General features: G+C 40.8%; 1 long non-coding RNA gene across 1 annotated transcript; it reads left to right on the forward strand.

Moving 5' to 3' along the window:
* The first annotated feature begins 5,719 nt into the window (after positions 1 to 5,719).
* On the forward strand, positions 5,720 to 18,203 carry LOC146891820 (uncharacterized). The gene is made up of 2 exons (XR_015005429.2): positions 5,720 to 5,913; positions 14,566 to 18,203. It is a non-coding gene; the product is annotated as an uncharacterized LOC146891820 (long non-coding RNA).
* The last annotated feature ends 1,172 nt before the right edge of the window (positions 18,204 to 19,375 follow it).

Here is a 19,375-nt window from a genome sequence, read left to right on the forward strand (position 1 = left end):
GCACTTGAAATACTCAGACTCCATTAGGCCGAAGGGAGCTCATCACCCCTAGAATGATCAGTTGCCGTGAGGTCTCAGCCCACAGGGAGGTCTCTGAACACTGTCAGTCACTGATGGTGCTTTGGGCTCCAGGAAGATTCTAATGACTTTCAATCCCATTGCCCCATCTTAGCTCACTGTCTCTGCTGTTGTGATAAACACTGAGCAGAACCAAGGTGGTAGTGGTGGTGGGGAGTTTTCCCTCACCTTATAACCCACCAGGTCATGGTTGTCACTGAGGGATGTCAGGCAGGAACTCCAGGCAGTAGCCTGCAGGTAAGAACTGACACAGAGGACGGGGAAGAATGCCGTTTGCGTCCAAATGAATCACCAGGAGCATTATCTACAGACTGGTATCAACCCCCTGTGCTAACTGAAGATGATCTCTGTGTAAAAAATATAGCTAGGGCTGACATATAAGATGCCATTCCTAGGATACTGACAGACTTGACACTGCACTCCTCTGGGTACTGGTTTCTTCTTGACACAGAATCTGGTTTTCAAACCTCTTCTCTCTTGACGGGTTTAGTTTCGTTTCTGTTGCTATGATGACATGTCGAATAAAAGTCAACTTGTGGAGTAAGAGTTTTTTCCACTCACAATTTCTGGTAACAGTTCATCACTGGGGAAGCCACATGCAGGAACTTGAGAGAGCTTTTATATTGTATCCGCAGTCAAGAGCAGGGGGAAACATTGCCGGCTAGTTACTCAGTTAACTCTTCCATAGTGAAAGAGCTGGTCACATTGTATCCACCAGCAGTGGGAAACATTGCGTATACACTAACTACTGGATTAACCTCCACTCTTCCATAGTTCTCCTGTTCTGGGTAGGAATGAGCTTCAAGGCAGTTCCTGACTGGATAGGAAGGTCTGCGTCTGACATTTTCATCTTTCATCAGTGAGAAAGGAAGAAAGTCCTCGGCATCTGCGAGCGCAGATTACGGCACGAGCCTCAGCACTTTCAGGCTCTAGACACCAAGGTCTTGTTTGGGAGATCTTAAGTGCAGCCGCAGAGAGGTTTTACATAGTAGCACGCGTGATCTCCAGTCGCCGTCCATCCTAGTGGAGAGAACAAATATCCTCATTTCAGAGCAACTGTTGTTGGAAATTCTACATGGAAGACAAACAGGAAGTTTTGCGGGTTTTTTTTTTTTTCAATTTCCCATTTCTGTTTCCTGCCTCTTCCCTTTGTGAAGTAATTGGAGCTACTGGGACCTGGTAGAGAACTCTCTGCTAAGGAGCAAGAATTTTGCTGAAGTTCGGGAGAGGGGGAAATGTTGATATCAGTTATAGAACATGTATACATCGTGGGCTATGTTTCCTCTTTCCATGCCATGCGATGTGTCACATGTGCCACGTGTGTCATAGCTACCAGGCGGTGGATGTTCTGGCTATGTTATGAGTTTTTAGAGGAAAAATTACTAAGACCATTTTCCAAGTCCACCTTTGGATGACTTCCTCGGAATCCAGCCAGCACGTTTTTTTGGCTCCATGGCGAGTGCTTTGTTTTATGACCTTGAGGTGTTCTGCAGCTGGACTCAGATGTAGGAACACTGCGCAGGGTGTTCTTCACGCCAGTCTTGACCACACTAGAATCTGCAATTTCCAGAATTCCCTTCTAGTTGGAGTCGCCAGAAATTAGAGGCGCTCAAGGGAGGTGACAGCTGGTTCTCCCTGACACTCTTTGCAGGTGCGTATAGTGGCAGATAGACGAGGGTGTCTCTGGGTGTCCCGGGATGTCCTTGCACCCTTCTTTTTACTGCACATCTCTTCTTTCTGGTTGTTGGCCCAGAATGTGGGTCAACACTTGACTGCAACATGTCTCACCCCCACACACTCATTTTTACACACCCACACACAAACACACTCATGTATACATAATTCTGATAATAAGATGAATCTCTGCAAGAGAATATATTTTTAAACTTTCACCTGATAGTCAGAAGGATGCTGTGTCAGACACAGGGCTAGGCAATGAATGCATTTTAAGGTCCTAAAAATAGTACAAGATGCTGCGGCTCTAGTGTGCCGCATGTCCACTGTCCAGTCAGGAAATCCTAATCAATCACTTAGCATTGTAGACCCTGTAACACAGCTGTGGCTCCATATTTTTCTGGGAACTTAGGTTAACACTGAATGAAACCCAGACAATCCACACTGCTTCTACCAGGCAGGTAAAACAGGCCTTTATCTGTCTTCTTTCAACCAAAAGGAGAGATGAAATGAGAGACTACTACATTTACCCAGAAAGCTTGCAAAGACCCCATCTCATACTCTCAGTCGTCATTCCCAGCTTTCGTTTCCCTAAAATGCCTGTGAAGGCAGGAGAACACAGCCATCCCAGCGCTGCAGGCCTCTCCTCGTCCAGCTGTCCTTTGGGTCCTGCATGTCGCTTGCTAGAGCGGTTTCTAACTCCCTCTTGGTCAGTAAGCTGGGACCTGACACTGGCCCCTAAGACTCCTGAGATTCGCCTGTTTGGGGGAGGTGGTCATGCCCTCTCTACTTCATTTCCTGACCTCATCTCTGATGACTGCCACGTTCTGTCAGAATCTGCACACCATACTCTGGGCCCACTTGTAGCTTTCTGAATTCTACACCAGGGCTATAAGGGAGCCAGGGAATCTGCAGACAGGACAGGAAAGGTTTTTAGATCTACCAGAACATTGCTGTCCAGAATGGTGGGATGGGGCCATGCCATGGGAGAATGGGGATTTAAAATAGTTGTGTCTAAGGAAGAGGGGAGGCTCCCTGAGTTCCCCAACTGGAGAGGGAGAATAGAGTGTATGGACATGCTGACTATAGGTATCAGTTAGCATGACTGGGGGCACTTTAAGGGAGTCTACAGGGAACCTGGGAGCTTGGGGCAAAATTGGAGGATGTTCAAGGGAGCAGAACAACTGTGGGCCCTGTAAGTGAACCTCAAGAGCTCAAATCCTGGGCCTTGGGTCAAAGGTAAATCATTTTTTGAGCCTCATTTTCCCCAGGCAGTGAGAATTAAAATGGTGTCAGTCAGGAGCAGGGATCTGGGGCATTGTGATTGCCTTCATTGACCACACTTACTAGATCTCATTAGCTACTAAATGCCAGCCAGATCAGCACTTAGAAATCAGCCCCAGCGTGACCCGAAGATGATCCATTTTCTTGAGTCTCTAAAATCTACATGGTGCACCTAGTATTGTTCTGGCTCCCAGTTTTGGCCCTTTTGTCCTCTTGTTAAATTGTTGTGCATGTCTGAATTGACACAGAAAGCACCCCGTCTGTCTCTGGGTGCGTGTGAAGGTACAGCATCACTTGGTGTTGCTTCTGGTCTTGCTATCCTTCCAGTCGGCATACCCATTATGTGTCGTGCCATGGCACACCATTAGGATGTCGTCTCCCACATCCTAGGGAAGCTGAGAGAAATGGAAACTCATAGAACCTCATGGTGCCACTATCTCTTTTCATACTGCTGCACACCACGAGAACACAGGCTCTTAATGCTAGGCTTAGCAAAAGTCAACGGGAATTGATTCCACATGCCAAGTATGTAAACGACAAGCGAAACGTCAAGATGTGATTCCTTCATGAAGGTTCAAGAAGGAATTAGCTTGAAACAGAAGCAAGTGGGATTCCAGTGATAGTTCAAGAAGAACTGATTCTCAGAAGCTAAGAACTTGAAGAGTGGATTGTCAAGGACAGTAGGGTCCTTTCTCTTGTCAATGGCTCTGATTGGGATACCTTCTCAGCATGCTTAAACTCTTTGGAACCCTGACTATATATGTATATATATATTGTAGACTGCAAAGCGTCTCACGGACATTTCTTTATCTAGGCTGGTGTGGCTTTCTGTATCCTTGAAACACAAGCAGGTGTAGAAGCTGAATTAGATTCAAGGGCTGGGCAAGCGGAGCTGCCGCAGTCCATACATTTTCCCTTCAGTGATCACGGGAGTCCATAAACTGAATGAGCAAAGAAAACTTGTTCTGCACCAAAAGAAAATCAGAAGCAAACCCCTCAAGCCAACAGCAGTGCTGCCTGATCTCTGAAGGCTCCGTAAACCTCAGAGCCCTTGGTTTGCTCTTGTTACAACCCCACCGTGCTGCCGAGAAGGAATGTTGCCCAGCCCAGCTTTGACCTCCTCCACAGTAACCTGGTTGCTAGGTGATGGTAAGGATTAGCTTTGTAGTAAATGGAAATTTCCCTCTTGCATTGATGCTTAGAGAGATGGAAAATAATTGAGGAGAAAAGCCTCGCCTATATCTTTGGCTCTTGGATTGTTTTTGAGGTTAATTTTTATTTATTTGCTTGCTTATTTACTTACTTAGTATGTGTGTGTGCATGTGTGCATGTGTGCCTGCCCAATGTGCCTGCTGGTGTTCATTGGCATTCAATCCCCTGTAACTGGAGCTATGATGGCTGTATATTGTCAGTGGGTTTTTGGAGCTGAACCCAAGTTTGTGGGTGCTGAGAACCGTATCCCTGCCTTCTGCAAGAACTGTACGCAGGTGCTCTTAAGTACTGACCTTCCTCCCCAGCCCTTAGATTATTATCTAAAGAGTTGCTTTTCTCCTAACAAATCCAAAGACAGGACAGGCAATAGATGGCTTTCTGTAGCCCCACAAAGCTCTCATTCGGGGCTTTTTTTTTTCTCTTATTCCTGTAGTTATTTCTTTCTCAAGAAAAAAAGTCTAATAATTCGAAAATGGAGGGAGGCTGGCTATGGTGGCACAGCCGATAACCCTAGTAACGAGGGAGGTGGAGACTCCTCAAATTGAAGGCCAGCTTCGACTACCGAGTGGGACCTTGTCGCTCTGCCTACCCTGCTGCCAAAAATGGAAAGAAAGGTGAAAGGGCAGGGACGGAGGGACAGAGAGGATCTTGGATAGTTGCATAGGCCTCCAGCAAAGCAAGGGTCCTATACTGTCAGGCTCAGCACTGTGGATGGACCAATAGGCCTTAGCACTCGAGAGGCCGAGGCTTGGAACTTGCTTGAGCTCGGGAGCCTGGGGCTGGCCTTGGACAGCACAGCAAGACTGCAAACTCCACCTCCCAAACTAAAAGACCAACTCTAGAATTTTTGAGAATATTAATACTCACCAAAAATTCTTTCGAATTTGCTGTGTGCATGAAAATTTTCTCCAGATTGCTGGGGGGGGGGGGGGAAATGTGTCTCCTGACACATGTAAGCTCTCAGCTACTTTTGGTCCTATTCTCTGTAGTTTAAGGACATCTAAGAACAAATTCCATGTGCAAAGTGTTGTGTGTAGGTAGAGATTTGAGACAAAGTGCACATAGTTCCATAAAGTAGACCCAAGCAGCACTGGACTGTCTCGAGCACAGACACGTGGACAGACTTACGCAGCCCTCTGCTGTCTCTGTCAGTGTGAGGGGGCCCTTAAGTGCATGGCTATATTCTATTTTGACGGTTTTATATACAAATATGCCCATAAATCAAGAACAATTCTTTGGTCATGGGTATCTTTCAATTTGAGTTACAGAAATATGTGTTTACAAGAACTATATTTTGCCTCTGTTGGTTTTATGACTTTGTTGACATAACATTTGATATTTACTTTAGAGCAAGGAAAAGAAGCACTGGGAATACATGGAAAAATCAATAAGATTCAGAAGAGAAAAAAGATGTTAATGTTTAACATTCCCAGTGGGTAGCATTGCCTTCAATCCCCTGACCACCTTTGGAGCCTGTCACCTCCGGCCCACCTACCCCAGAGCCAGAAGGTTCTTTCTAGGAGCTGACTGCCCGAGACCAGGGCTTGGATTGTAAGGATAGTCTCATAATCACTGGCCAGTCTTCCCAGAATGCTCTGGGCTGCTTCGTCACTCACAGCTTCAGTTCTGTCCACTGCCTCCCTACCAGCCCCTGACCTGTGTGAGGTGAGTGCTGATCTGGCTGGGCCCTCTCCTTGCTTTTGCACTAAACCCTCCCTCTCTAAAAAGACCCACATCTTCTCTGTCCCTTTGTTTCCGAGGGGCGGGCAATGAAAGGAGAAATAAATCTCTCTGGTAAGTTTTATCTCTTTCCTTCCTCTCTGCTCCCTCCTTCCTCTCTTCCCTTCCTCCTCCCTCTCCTTCCTCCTCTCCCCCTGCCTCTTATTGACCCCAGGGCCTTATCCCACTCAACAATCACTCCAGGGCTTAATGACCCCTTCAGCCTCCATCTTGTCATCTTTGGCCGCTTCTTTATCAGAGCAGGCCTCGTTTTCAGAATAAGTTCTTATGACCTGCGCTTCCCCTCCACAGTAGGCAGGGAGGGCAGGAGCTGGACTTTACTCTTTAAGTCACAAAGAAGTGCTCTCTGTAGAGTGAGACTTAAGCCAGTCTTTGCTTGAACGCCTTTTTGCTGAGAAAGTCAGCATCTATTCTCAAAACGCACCCCCCCCCCCCGGCTGTGTGTCACGTGTCTGTCAATCAGTGCCATTTTCTTCCGTGTCAACGTTTGAAAGATAACCAGACGCCCATCATTCACCTTCAGAAAGCATTGGATATTTCAGGTTTTATCTGATTTCCACATTTGGGGCTTCACTTCACAAGCGCTTTGTTTTTAAAGTATTTTTTGTTTGCAGTGTGTGTGTTTGTGGTGTGGGAATGCAGGACCACACATGGCACTGCCTGTGTGAGGTCACAGGACAATTTTCCTTACTCAGGTCTCTCCTTCCACTGAGGAAGGAAGCCTGAATTCAGGTTGTTCATCTGGTGTGACAAGCGCCTTTGGCCTACGGCACTGGCCCATTGCTGGCAATGTAAAAGCACCTCACATTATCTGGGAGACCCATACTAAAGGAAAACACCCACCAGTTTGCATTGCTCATGAACCTAGCAAATTGCTTTTTGACTCCTAGGTGGCTTAGTGTGTGACTTTGCCATTTTCCTGCATGCACAGTGCCATCTGGTGGCCACGGTGAACATAGCCCCTATATTTGCTGTTGCTATGGAAGCTTAGATAACTGCTCAGTTAATTTTGTTTTCCCCATTCTGGTATTTGACTCTGAGATCTGCCACTGAGATCCACCACTGCGCTGCTCTTTCATGGGAGTTATTTTTACATGAGGTAAATATCCTCATAGCTTACTGCTAAGCCCTCTCGAAATGGGCCTTATCTAATAGCAAGATATATTTGGGAGCATTCATAAATTTGTGTTTTGTGCGTTTCCCACCTCTCTCACCGAAATACCTCAAAACTATCAATTTAGTCTCTTTAATCCTATGTAAAACTCAGACAATGAAGGAAGTGGCCACTGGAGGGGTGGGGCATGAGAACACTCAGAAAGGTTCAACGCCAGGGGCGTGGTGAAAGTAAAGACACTTGCATTATAGTATCAGTTTCTTTTCATATTGCTGAGAGCAAACATTTGAGCAGAAGAAACTTAGGGAGGCTCAGGTTTGAGGGTAAGCCCATGGTGGCAGGGAGTGAGAGCAACTGTTAGCTATGGTGGCAGGAGCTACTGGCCCAGATATCAGAGAGCCAGAAGTGGAAATGAGACAGGAAACTGGGTGAGTTATGAACCCCAAGATTCAACTTCCTGTGACCAACTTTGCTCCACAAGGTTCAACTTCCCAAAGGTTTCACAAGCCCCCAAACCAGGAGCTGGAGATCAAGTGTTGAAACACATGAGGACATCTTACATTCAAACATATGGTAAAGGATAAGGCGTAAGAAGCAAACACCCTTGAAATCCTTCGGTCATGTCTAATTGTTTTTTCCTTGTCCCTTGAGATGGGGGTCTCATTTCTACTGATCTTGGCTGATATTAGGGCTCAGTAGGCACCACGTTGTCTCAAAGAAAAGTTCAGAGACACCAGTCACAGCAGAGGCAGGGACAGTTCATCAGGAGAGCAGCTCCTTCCACAGGAGGAAGGGGGCCCGAGCAGAGGGTAGAAGCTTAGCGGCCATGCGGTGCAAATAACTGGAACTTTCAGGTCACAGAGTGTGAGCTTTTTGGTTCATTTCAGTACCACTAGCTTCCTTTGTTTGTGCTCTGTCTGTTACCTGTAGCTGTACATAGAGCTTCATACATTACGTATCTGAATAGTGTCTTAGGTCTCCACCCAGGGGTGTGTGTCTAATATTATAGTGAGCCACAGATTGCCTGGTACTCGAATATCCTCATGCCAGGGCGGATGTCACGTACTTTAGCAAGGGGCGAGGATTCCTCAATCTTCCTCTGCACCACTTTTTGCCTGCTAACTTTTGAGTATAAAGCACAGACTGCCCTCGCCTCACTCTGCCCTGTTTCCTGCCTTGCTACTTTTCCAGTCTTGCCAGTCTCTGGTGATGACTGACTGGGGTCGCCGTTGCTTGCATGTCTTCACGCAGACCTGGACTCGGGACAGTGCACACGCTCGTCTCAGTTGCTCAGCTTTGCTGGTGGGCGAGTGAGCTTTGTAATCCGAGGAGCAGTGCAAGCTCATGCTCGCCCCGCTGTGGGGTTGTTTCAGAACTGTGATGATAACCTATGTTAGCAAGTGCAGCTGTGACGGGCTGCGAGTCAGGAGAGCCTACATCTGATTAGGTTGTAGGTGTGCGTAAGGAGAGTTTCATGGTGTGACCATGGCGGTAGATGAAGACGTGGTGGAAAAGCAAGGTGCTCTCAGGAGAAATGTTCACAGCCTCCCTTCCGCACTCACGCGATCGCTGCTTTCCGTGAGCAGTTAGTGTCTCCAGGAGACTGCGGGAGTCCAGCCCAGTCTGATTTCCATGGAAAATACAGAAAAAAAAAATCTCCATTATCAACTTGTCAAAGGAATGGACCCAGGGACAAAGAACACTACCAGACCCAGACACAATCTTTTCTTAACATTTATTTATTTATTTTTATGTATTTATTTGTTTTTATTTTTTATTTTTTTTTTTTTGAGACAGAGTTTCTCTGTGTAACAGCCCTGGCTGTTCTAGAATTCTTTTTTGTAGATCAGGCTGGCCTCCAGCTCACACAGATCCACTTGCTTCTGCCTCCCAAGTGCTGGGATGGAAGGTGTGTGCTACACCAGACAAAATTTAATTTTTTAGATCACAGTTAGTTACTTAGTGTGGAGGAAGGGGCATGCCATAGTCACATGTGTGGAGGTCAGAGGACAACTTCTTAGAAAACCAGCTTTAGTTTATCCAGTCACTGTGTGGGAGCTCCCAGGAGATAACACCCCCCCCCCAGGTTATCAGGAAGTTGAAGGGGATCCTATAGACATAGTAATCTGAGAAGATTTAGGGAAGTGGTCATTTTACATGGTATGCATTCATTCTAAGTGAAGTAGATGTTAAATTCAAGGACAACTCAGAACAAAATTTTCCCCCATGGAAAGACTTGGCAACAGTAATATTGGAGGCTGGTCCTCAGTTACAATGGCAAACATTGTGGAAAGAAGAAGCTAGGGCCACAGAACAGTAAACAGGGCTAGAGATATTAATATTTCTCAAGATCAGTTATAGATGAAGGCCAGTGTAGCACAAATAATAAAAACCCAGAAGCAGTCCAATCTGAAGATCAGAAAAGCAAAGCAGCCAAGTCACTAGAGAGCTCTTACTTCTTTGAAATCTTCAGACTGAAAGAGAGGGCGTTACTGTCTCACCCTGCCTCATATTCCTCTATAGTGCTAGGATTAAAGGTGCACACCACCACCACCCAGCCTCTATGGCTAACTAGTGTGACTACTGGGATTAAAGGGATGTGCAACCACTGCCTGATGTGTATGGCTGAGTAGTATGGTTGCTTTGCCCTGACCTTCAGGTAAGTTTATTTGTTAAAACACAAATAATATACCACTTGTTGGCAGAGGCTACTCATTCATTTCCCTGCCACCTAGACCCAAAATGATCACATAGAAACTATATTAATTATAACACTGCTTGGCCAATAGCTTAGGCATATTCCTGGCTAACTCTTATATCTTAAAATAACCAATTTCTTTTAATCTGTATATCATCACATTTTTATGACCTACTGGCAAAATTCTGTCTGGCATCCAGCATCTCTCTCCTGCGGCAGCTACATGGTGTCTCCCTGACTCTGCCTTCTTTTCTCCTCTATCTCTGCCTGGAATTCCTACCCTGCTCTATTCTGTTCTGCAATAGGCCCAAAGAAGCCTCTTTATTCATTAACCAATAAAAGCAACACACATATAGAAGGACTTCCCACATCAACCACTATAGGCCAATAAACCCAATTGCAATGGTAGCTTGAATTTGATGATCACTCCTTGACCCTACGTCATTTAGTAGCTTTAAATGCTTGAGACAAGGTTGAAGAAGCTGGAAAGAGGTCTGAGTAATTTAGGAAAATTATACATGGCCCAAAAGAAGTCTTGACAGATTTTTTTTTTTACAAAGATTGACTTCAGCTATAAATAGAATAGTATCAGATCCTAAAGTCAGACAGATTAATCAAATTTTTGGCTTTTAAAAATGCTAATTCAGAATGCAAAAGGGTGATTAGGCCTTTAAAGGCAAGATCAGCACCAATATATGAATGGATTGGAAATATGGCTGATATTGGATCTCATGCTTATGATGTTGCTTTGATAAGAGAAGTAATTTCTGAAAAATTTAAGAATAATCAAAATGTCATGTGTTTTAATTATAGTAAACAGGGCCATTTGAAAAGGGATTGTAGGCTAGGCATTTCTAAAAATAATAATTTTAGGTTCTAGGTATAATGGCAGCTAAATGCTCAACATATTGAAGAATCAAGTCTTTGGAATTCTCATTAAAAAGAAATCTGAAAAATGGAGAATGGTAACAGATCTGAGAGCTATAATTAAATTGCTTCAGCCAATGAGTCTTTACTTATAAAGACTTCCTTATTACCTAATGGATGGTTTATTATAGTGATTGGTTTAGAAGACTGCTTTTTTTACTGTATCTGCCCTCACAGTGTCTACCTATAATTCTTCTTAATTGGTTAAAAGGTATCAGTGGAAAATTCTTCTACAAGGAATGTTAAACAGCCCCACTTTGTGTCAATTTCTGTACAATAGTTGTTAGAAATAATTCATAAACAGTTTTCTCAATCTGTAGTTTACCATTATATAGATGATATCTTACTGGCTAATTCAGGTGAAGATGAAGTAAAGAGAATATTGCCTTGTTGAAGATTACAAATTGTTCCTGAAAAAATGCAGAGGAAATTCTATTAATTACCTAGGATATGATATAGGTTTACAGAAAACTTAGTCACAGAAAATACAAACTGGAAGAATTCAATTACAAGCTCCTAATGATTTTCCAAAATTTCTGGAAGATATTAACTGGCTACAGCCCACAACTGGATTGCTCAAGTGCTAAGCAATTTATTTCAAACCTTATAAGATGATTCAGACAAAGAGTCCAAGAAAATTACCAGATGAGGCCGAGAATTGGCTCTGATAGAAAAAGAATTACAGGGTGCACATGTGGACAGCTTGGATCTGGAGCTCGATGGTAGTCTAGTCATTTCACATTCTACTCATTCTCCCACAGGTATTCTTATGCAGAAGGACGATAATATCTTAAAATGGCTATTTTATCACACAAACAGTAAAAAACTAAAGACATATGTAGAAAAATTTTCTGAATTGGTTCTGAAAGGAAAAATGAGGTTTCCTTAATTAACAAAAATTGAGCCAGCAGAAATTGTGATACCTTTTACTAATACTCAGATGCCTCATTATGGGCAGAACATTGTCAAAGAGCTTGCAGCTAGAGACTAATGGAATTAGTTTAAACAAACTAATTGGATTCTTCTTCATATAGTGAAATAAGCACCAATTTCTGGAACCCCTCAAATCTATACTAATGCAAATAAATCAGGGAAGAAAGGCTTCTTGGAAGTTAAGAAAACTAAGTAAAATGGCTCAAAGCCATTATGATTCAATTTTAAAAAATCAGAATTATTAGCTATTCTCATGGTATTATTAGATTTTCCAGAATCTATCTCTCTCTCTCTCTCTCTCTCTCTCTCTCTCTCTCTCTCTCTCTTTCTTTCTTTTGTCTTTTCAAGACAGGGTTTCTCTGTGTAGCCTTGGCTGTCCTGAAACTCACTCTGTAGACTAGGCTGACCTTGAACTCAGATACCTGCCTGCCTCTGCCTCCCAAATGCTGGGATTAAAGGTGTGTACCACCATCACCTGGCTCAGAACCTCTTAATGTAGTTACTGACTCTCAATAAGCAAAAAGAGTTATTTTACATGTTGAAACCACTGAACTTATTCCAAGTAATTAGGAATAGAGATCATCCATTGTATGTAACACATATCAGATCCCATATGGGCCTACCAGACCCTCTTCCATTAGGCAGTAATGAAATTGATCTCTTATTAATAGGTAATGTTCTAAAAGCCTCAGAATTTCATAAGAAACACCACATTAATAGCAAGGGTTTGAAGAAAGATTTTTCTATTAATTGGCAACAAACCAAGGAAATTATAAGGAATTGTCCTATTTGTTTTTTGTATAACCAAACTCCATTATCTACAGAAAGTAATCCAAAAGATACTCAAATAGATGAAATTTGGCAAATGGATGTTTCATTTTGCAGAGTTTAGAAAATTAAAATATGCATGACATCCCATAGATACATATTCAGAATTTCAATGGCCAACAGCTTTAAGTTCTGAAAAGACTGATGTCTTTTATTTTTTTTTCTTGCCTTTTTGCTCTTTACTCTTTTGGCTCTTTTGGGGACCATCTACCAAGATCCCAAATAAATACACACAAGACTTATTATTTATAAATGCCTGGCCCTAGCTTGGCTTGTTTCTAGTCATTTTTCTTAAATTATGCTGCCAACCTTTTGAGCTTTTACTTTTCTTTATTTCTGTATATGTTTTTCCCCTTTTTATTCCGTGTCTGGCTATGCAGCTGTGTGGCTGGCCCCCCGATGTCTCCCTCCTTCTTTTCTCACTCCTAGGTCTCTCTCCCCAGATTTTTCCTTCTACTGATTCTCTCCACCTTCCAGCCCCACCTATCCTTTCTCCTGCCTTGCTAGTGGTCGTTCAGCTCTTTATTAGAACAATCAGATGTTTTATACAGGCACAGTAACACAACTTCACAGTTAAACAAATGTAGTATAACAGAATGAAACACATCTTTGCTTCATAAAAAAGTGTTTCACAACATAAATGAATATAACACAACTTAAAATAATATTCCACAACAGGCTAATTCTGTAATTACACATTTATCAGAAGTTATGGTCATTATGGGGATACTTGTACAAATTAAGACTCACAAAGCTCCAGCATAGTTCTCTAGTAAAATTAAATAGGTTTTTGCATATTTTAACAAAGCATATTGCAGGTATTACATATTACATAATCCTACAGAACAAGCAGTTATAAAAAGAGCTAATAACACTTTTAGAATATGCTTAGTAAACAGAATGGGGTAATAAAGACTCCCCAAAATAGATTACACAGTGCTTTATTAACTTTAAAGTTTTTAAATGCTAATTATAAAGGAACAAAGGTTGAATTAAATAAGCCTGTTTATTTTAAAGATGTGTTGACCTCAGAATGGAAACCAGGATATTTGTTATGTTGGGGAAGGAACTTTCTTTTGTTTTCACAGGAGAAGAAAAGTTATGGATACTGTCAAGATGGGTAAAAATTAGATTTGAGCAGAAGAGACTTCCTGAATAGGGAGAGGCAATAGTTGATCAGACAGCTTGTCATTCAGTCCAAACTAACTTCTAAAAACCAACAAATGCCTTTCATTGGGTCAGGCATGAAAAAACAAAAATAAATAATATTTTTGAATGATAATTTACCAAATGCGTAATTGCCTTACTGTCATGAAAGGAAAAATGGGTTTTCTTAAACCACCTGTCTTAATTCCCTGCTAGAAATGTTAAACTATAGATTGACATGTGGCCCCTGCCATTCTGATCATCAGCTTTTGAGTTTTTCTTAAATAAAAAGGATATTTTTATTGTTTGGCATTAAAAACCCAGTTAAGAGGTTTAAAATGCTTTATGTAAATTCAAAAAGTTACTACAGTTCAAGATTGTTTTCTAAATACCTAAGAGTTAGAACGATTTGGAGCTGAGATAGCTTGTTTGAGCAGGGCAGTGATAGTGCATGCCTTTAGTCACAGTAGAGACAGATGAATCTCTATAAGTTAGTTGTTGTCTAAATTCTAGACTTACAGTAAATAAGGTGGTATACCATATGTCTTTAATCCCACCATCCAGAGACAAAATTCAGGTACAGTTCCTAATTGGTATGTTTGTATACTAGAAAAATCACATACCGTATTTTTAGATTATTATAAAAAACCATCTACAGGGTTACTAGAAAGCTAGGCTAAAATTAAAAATGAATGTCCTTTGTGATCTAAAAATAAATATTCTTTAACCTTGAATATATATAAATATATATATATTTATCCACATATACCAAGACATATTTGATTTGAAAATTTCAAAATAATTTTTAAATTAAAACATAATACTTTTTCTGTTGCTAAAAAACATTTTGCTTAAACAAAGATATAATCTGCCAAAAAAAGTAACGCCCCAAAATTAAGGTTAGGGCAGGGTTTTGTTTTTGTCTTTCCAGGAGAATAAAAGCTTCCAACTAAGGAATCCAGAGACCACTGGACACATGAGACATCTGAAGAAGGGCAGACCATCAGGAGAAAATTTCCCAAGAAAAAAGAGTAAATTGGCCTAATGGTATTATCCATCTTCAACAGGGTAGAATTTCATAAATCTTCCCAAATGCTTGTTTCTGCTGTTGCCTGCAGATATAAAAGGCAAATGGTCTTTTTGTGGTCTCAAGTCAATTAAAAATTAAAGTTGGCTTTGGAGTTAGAGCATGGCTCTTTCCTTCTCTAAACCCATGCATGCTTGTTAAAGGAAAATCCAAAATCTTTGTCTTATGTTGAAAGAGCCACTTGACATGGGACAGAAGAAAACTAAAAATAAGTGATTGTTCTATTGTCACTAATCCCATAATTCTTTGATTTTATTTTGATTTTTTAAAATTTTTCTTAAGTTTTAAGTATTATCTCAACATCTATAATATTTTTATGCATATATAAACTTTCTGTCATGATTTTAGTGATCATACAGAATATTGACTAACTCTAGAAAAAAGATTCATCTAGCTTCTTATATGTGTTTTCAGGGTTTGAATATGAAACATATAACTAGAAATTAAGTTTGTGTATCCTGAATATACTTAATAGATCGCAGTCTTCTAACCTTTTGGAGATCTGCTACATCTGGCATTCAAAATGCATAAATTTTCTGCAGTGAACCATGACCATTCCTAACAGTGACCTTTGAGGCCTCCAAAAGGATGATGGGACCCTACAAAGACGAATCCACATGTGATATGGAATTATCCTCTTTATGCTGTGAATGTCATTGGTTAATAAAAGACTTCTTGGGGCTGGAGAGATGGCTCAGTGGTTAAGAGCACTGGCTGCTCTTCCAAAGGTCCTGAGTTCAATTTCCAGCAGCCACATGGTGGCTCACAACCATCTGTAATGAGATCTGGGGCCCTCCTCTGGCATGCAGGCATACGTGGAGGCAGAATGTTGTATACATAATAAATAAATAAATCTTTAAAAAAAATTTAAAAAATTAAATAAAAAAATAAAAGACTTCTTTGGACCTATATCAGGGCAGAACTTAGCTAGGTGGGGAAAACTAAATTGAATGCTGGAAGAAGGAAGGTGGAGTGGGAGAGAAGCCATGTAGCCCCAGTGGACACAGATTCCGGAACTTTACCTGGTAAGTCACAGCCACATGATGATACACAGATTACTACAATTGGATTAAATTAATATGTAAGAGTTAGCCAGAAATACACTTAAACTATTGACCAAACAGTATTGCAAATAATATGGTTCTGAGTGATTATTTTGGCTGAGCAGGTGGGAACTAACTAGCGGCCTTCCTTACAACAAGTTGGTGCCAACGTGGCCAACTAAAATCCACACAAAACCCGAGAGGGCTTGGAAAGGAATTCTAGACACTAAAAAACAAAGTTTAGCCACAATTCCCTCCCCTCTGAATGGGCTTTGCTTGCTGGAGACATGCTGTGACTCCTTTAAGAGAGGTTTATCTAATTCAGTGGTAGCAGAAAAACAGTTTTGCAGTTTTGAAATGGCGGCTTCATGGACATGGGCCATGTTCCCAGCAGAAACTCTGACTCTTTCAGGAGGCCAAGCATTTAAATGGGGTTTCTGGCTGGCATGCTGCAAATTACTTGGTGGAAGCATGGGCCAACTGGTTATCAGAGTTGAGGAGGTGAGGACAGATCCCACCCTGCAGTCTCAGAGGTAGTAAATGAACTTCCACCCTGTATGACTGGGTGGAGCACACAGGCTGGGCCATATTTTCCCTAGCAATGATGCTGCTTAGGTTTTTAAGAAGCTCTTAGCATTTTAAGAAGTAGTCCTGGTCAGAAAAATATTTTAGATACACATGGACAGATTCAGACATAAAAGACCTTTAAATGAAGCACAGTGTGTTTAAAAAAATGTATGGAGGCTTAGGAGAGAGAAGAAAAGGAGTATAGAGAGTTAAAAAAATTATTTTTTAAAAAAAGGTAGCATCTTTAAAGACAGTCAGAGATTAAAGGAGTAAAGATAATAAAATAAATATTAAAAATATTAGAGTAAAAAAATAAGCCATGTAAAGATGAAAAATACACAGAGAGTCTGAATTATGTATATTATTGTGTTTTCTTTGAATTTTTTGACCGTGAAGAAGCAAAGTAACCAACAAATATTCTTTAAATGTGTCTTGTTTTTAAAATTTGGGTCTAAGGATATGTTGCTTTGGAAAAGAGCTTCTTCTTTAGTTTTCACAGAGGAAGACAAACTGTGGAATCCTTCCAAACTAATGTGGTTTGATGGACCAAGAGCCCCTGAAAGGCTGCCGTAAACACCCCCAAAAATTAATTTACCCAACAAAAAACAGGAAGCAGTTTGGAGAGAATTATGCCCAAATTCCCTAAATGATTGTTTATAAATATTTGTTTACATTTAAAGGGGGAGATGCTATAGAAATAGATACTTTGCATTGGTATGGATCTTGGTTTATTGATACAAATTTAAGGTCAATTTTGTTATACTGTGTGTATGTATATTTCTGCTCTTGATTAAGGTATTGTGTTTATGAGGCTCATTTAAACATATAATATATAATTAAGAAATAAAGGTTAATAGATAATTATTTATAATAGTCAAACTTGTAGTCATGTTAGTTAGGTTTTCTAGATGTACAGAGATGTATTTCAGATAGATAGGCATTCTTAAAACCTTTCAAAGACTACAGAATATGGCATTTAAACTGTTTAAGAACTTAGGACTTTTCATGACAGTGAGACACATCTGCTCCTGGTAGCACCAATTACTTCAAGAGGAAGATGGGCATCGAAGAGGCTCCTTATGGACTTGGTTAGCCATTTGGGTAAGAAACTGCTCTTGCCTGGACTGCTTGATGGTATCCTGTGTGAACTGGACATGGAGGACTCACAAAAATGACTGATGAAGTTGCCTAAAGAAGGAGAGACAGTTCTTCAAGATTCCTGCTTCATGAAAGAGTCTGCCAGACATTCTACAGGACACAGAAAGGTCTGCTGGATACTATGGGCCTGTAGGCAAGATGGATGCCCTAATAATACAGAAGTTTGAGTGACTGTCCAAGCAGCGAGATGTCTCTGTCAATTCTAGAGTTTTAGAAGTTGCTTACAATATACTTCCTGTTTACTTAGGTAATATTGTATCCTTCTGAAGCCTTTGATGGAGTTGAAGAATTGATAATTATGGTTTTTCTTAGTCATGATAAAAGATAAAGTAGATATAAATATTTAACTATAATTCTTAATTGATACCTGTCTTATATATGTAATTGTACTATGTTAAAGTTAAAATCTTCCTTTTCATTTAATCAGAAAAGGGGAGGTGATATGTGATTCCCCTCTGTATGCTGTGAATACCATTGGTTAATTAAGGACTAGTTTGGACCTATAGAAGGTGGGGAAAAATAAACCGAATGCTAGGAGAAGGAAGGTGGAGTGGGAGAGAAGCCATGTAACCCTGCTGGACACAGATGCCAGAATTTTACCTGGTAAGCCACAGCCACATGGCGGTACACAGATTACTAGAAATGGGTTAAATTAAGATATAAGAGTAAGCCAGAAATACACTTAAGCTATTGGCCAAACAGTATTACAAATAACATGGTTTCTGTGTGATTATTTTGGGGCTAAGCAGCTGGGAACTAACTAGCGGCCTTCCTACAACACACATGGATTGTGATAATGCCATTAAGTCAACAAATACCCTTCAATGAGCAGTTTTGGACTACGGACTGCCCAGGACAACTTTAAAGCAGCTAGCTAAGATGATCCAGACTCACAGACTACTTCAGCCCAGACTTCAGATAAGTCTTGCATGTTCCTATCACACAGAGATTGAACAATAAATAATACAGCTAGCTCTCCCAGGACTTGACCATTATCCCAATTTTGTCAGGGTTCTCTAAAGATGCCATCCCCCATCCCAAGATAACAGGAATCCATTTTAAGAACATGATACCCACATTCCCAGAGCTAGGGTAGGTGGTTTTTGGTCATTGGGTGTGTTTTGGATGTTTGTTGTCATTTAAGAGAGGTTGATTACAACTTATTTCTGACCATGACAGTCAGGGAGAAAACTAAACAAATGAAGTTAGATTAAGGAATTTCTTTCTTCTTTTTCTTTCCTCTATTCCCCTTATTTAGACAAAAGAGGGGATGAGGAATGAAATAAAAAAAGGGGGGATAAGGGATGAAAAAGGGGAGATATAGGAATGATAGAATAAAAGGGTAGATTATTGATCTACTTTTAAACTAAAAAGTAACTAATAGCCTCAAATACTTTACATTAGTATGAATTTTTGTATATTGATACAAATTTAAGGTTATTTTTGTTACAACATACTATATACATGTTTCTACTCTTGTTCAAGCTATTGTACCTATGAAGTGCATTTAAAAATGTAAAGTTTTGGTTCTTGAAAGCTACTATTTAAACTGTTTAGGATAGTTAAGAAATGCAGGTTAGTAGTTAGTCACCCAGAACAATCAAACTTGTGATCATATTAGGTATGTTTTCAAGCTTAAACAGATAGATCTTAGATACATAGGTGGTCTTCAAACACTTCAGAGATCTATAGAATATGACATTTAAAATGTTTTAATAATGTAAGGTTTTTTCATGACAGTGAGAGATAGCTGCTCCTGGCTGCATCAATCTACTTCAAAGAAGATGATGGTCATTGAAGAACCTCTGTATTGAGTTCGTGCTGAATGTGACAAAGCTAGCCACTGGGCAAGAAACTGCCCTTGACTCAACTACTGATAGTATGTT

The sequence above is a fragment of the Myodes glareolus genome, chromosome 13 (assembly GCF_982192425.1).
Source record: "Myodes glareolus chromosome 13, mMyoGla1.1, whole genome shotgun sequence".
NCBI lineage: Eukaryota > Metazoa > Chordata > Mammalia > Rodentia > Cricetidae > Myodes > Myodes glareolus.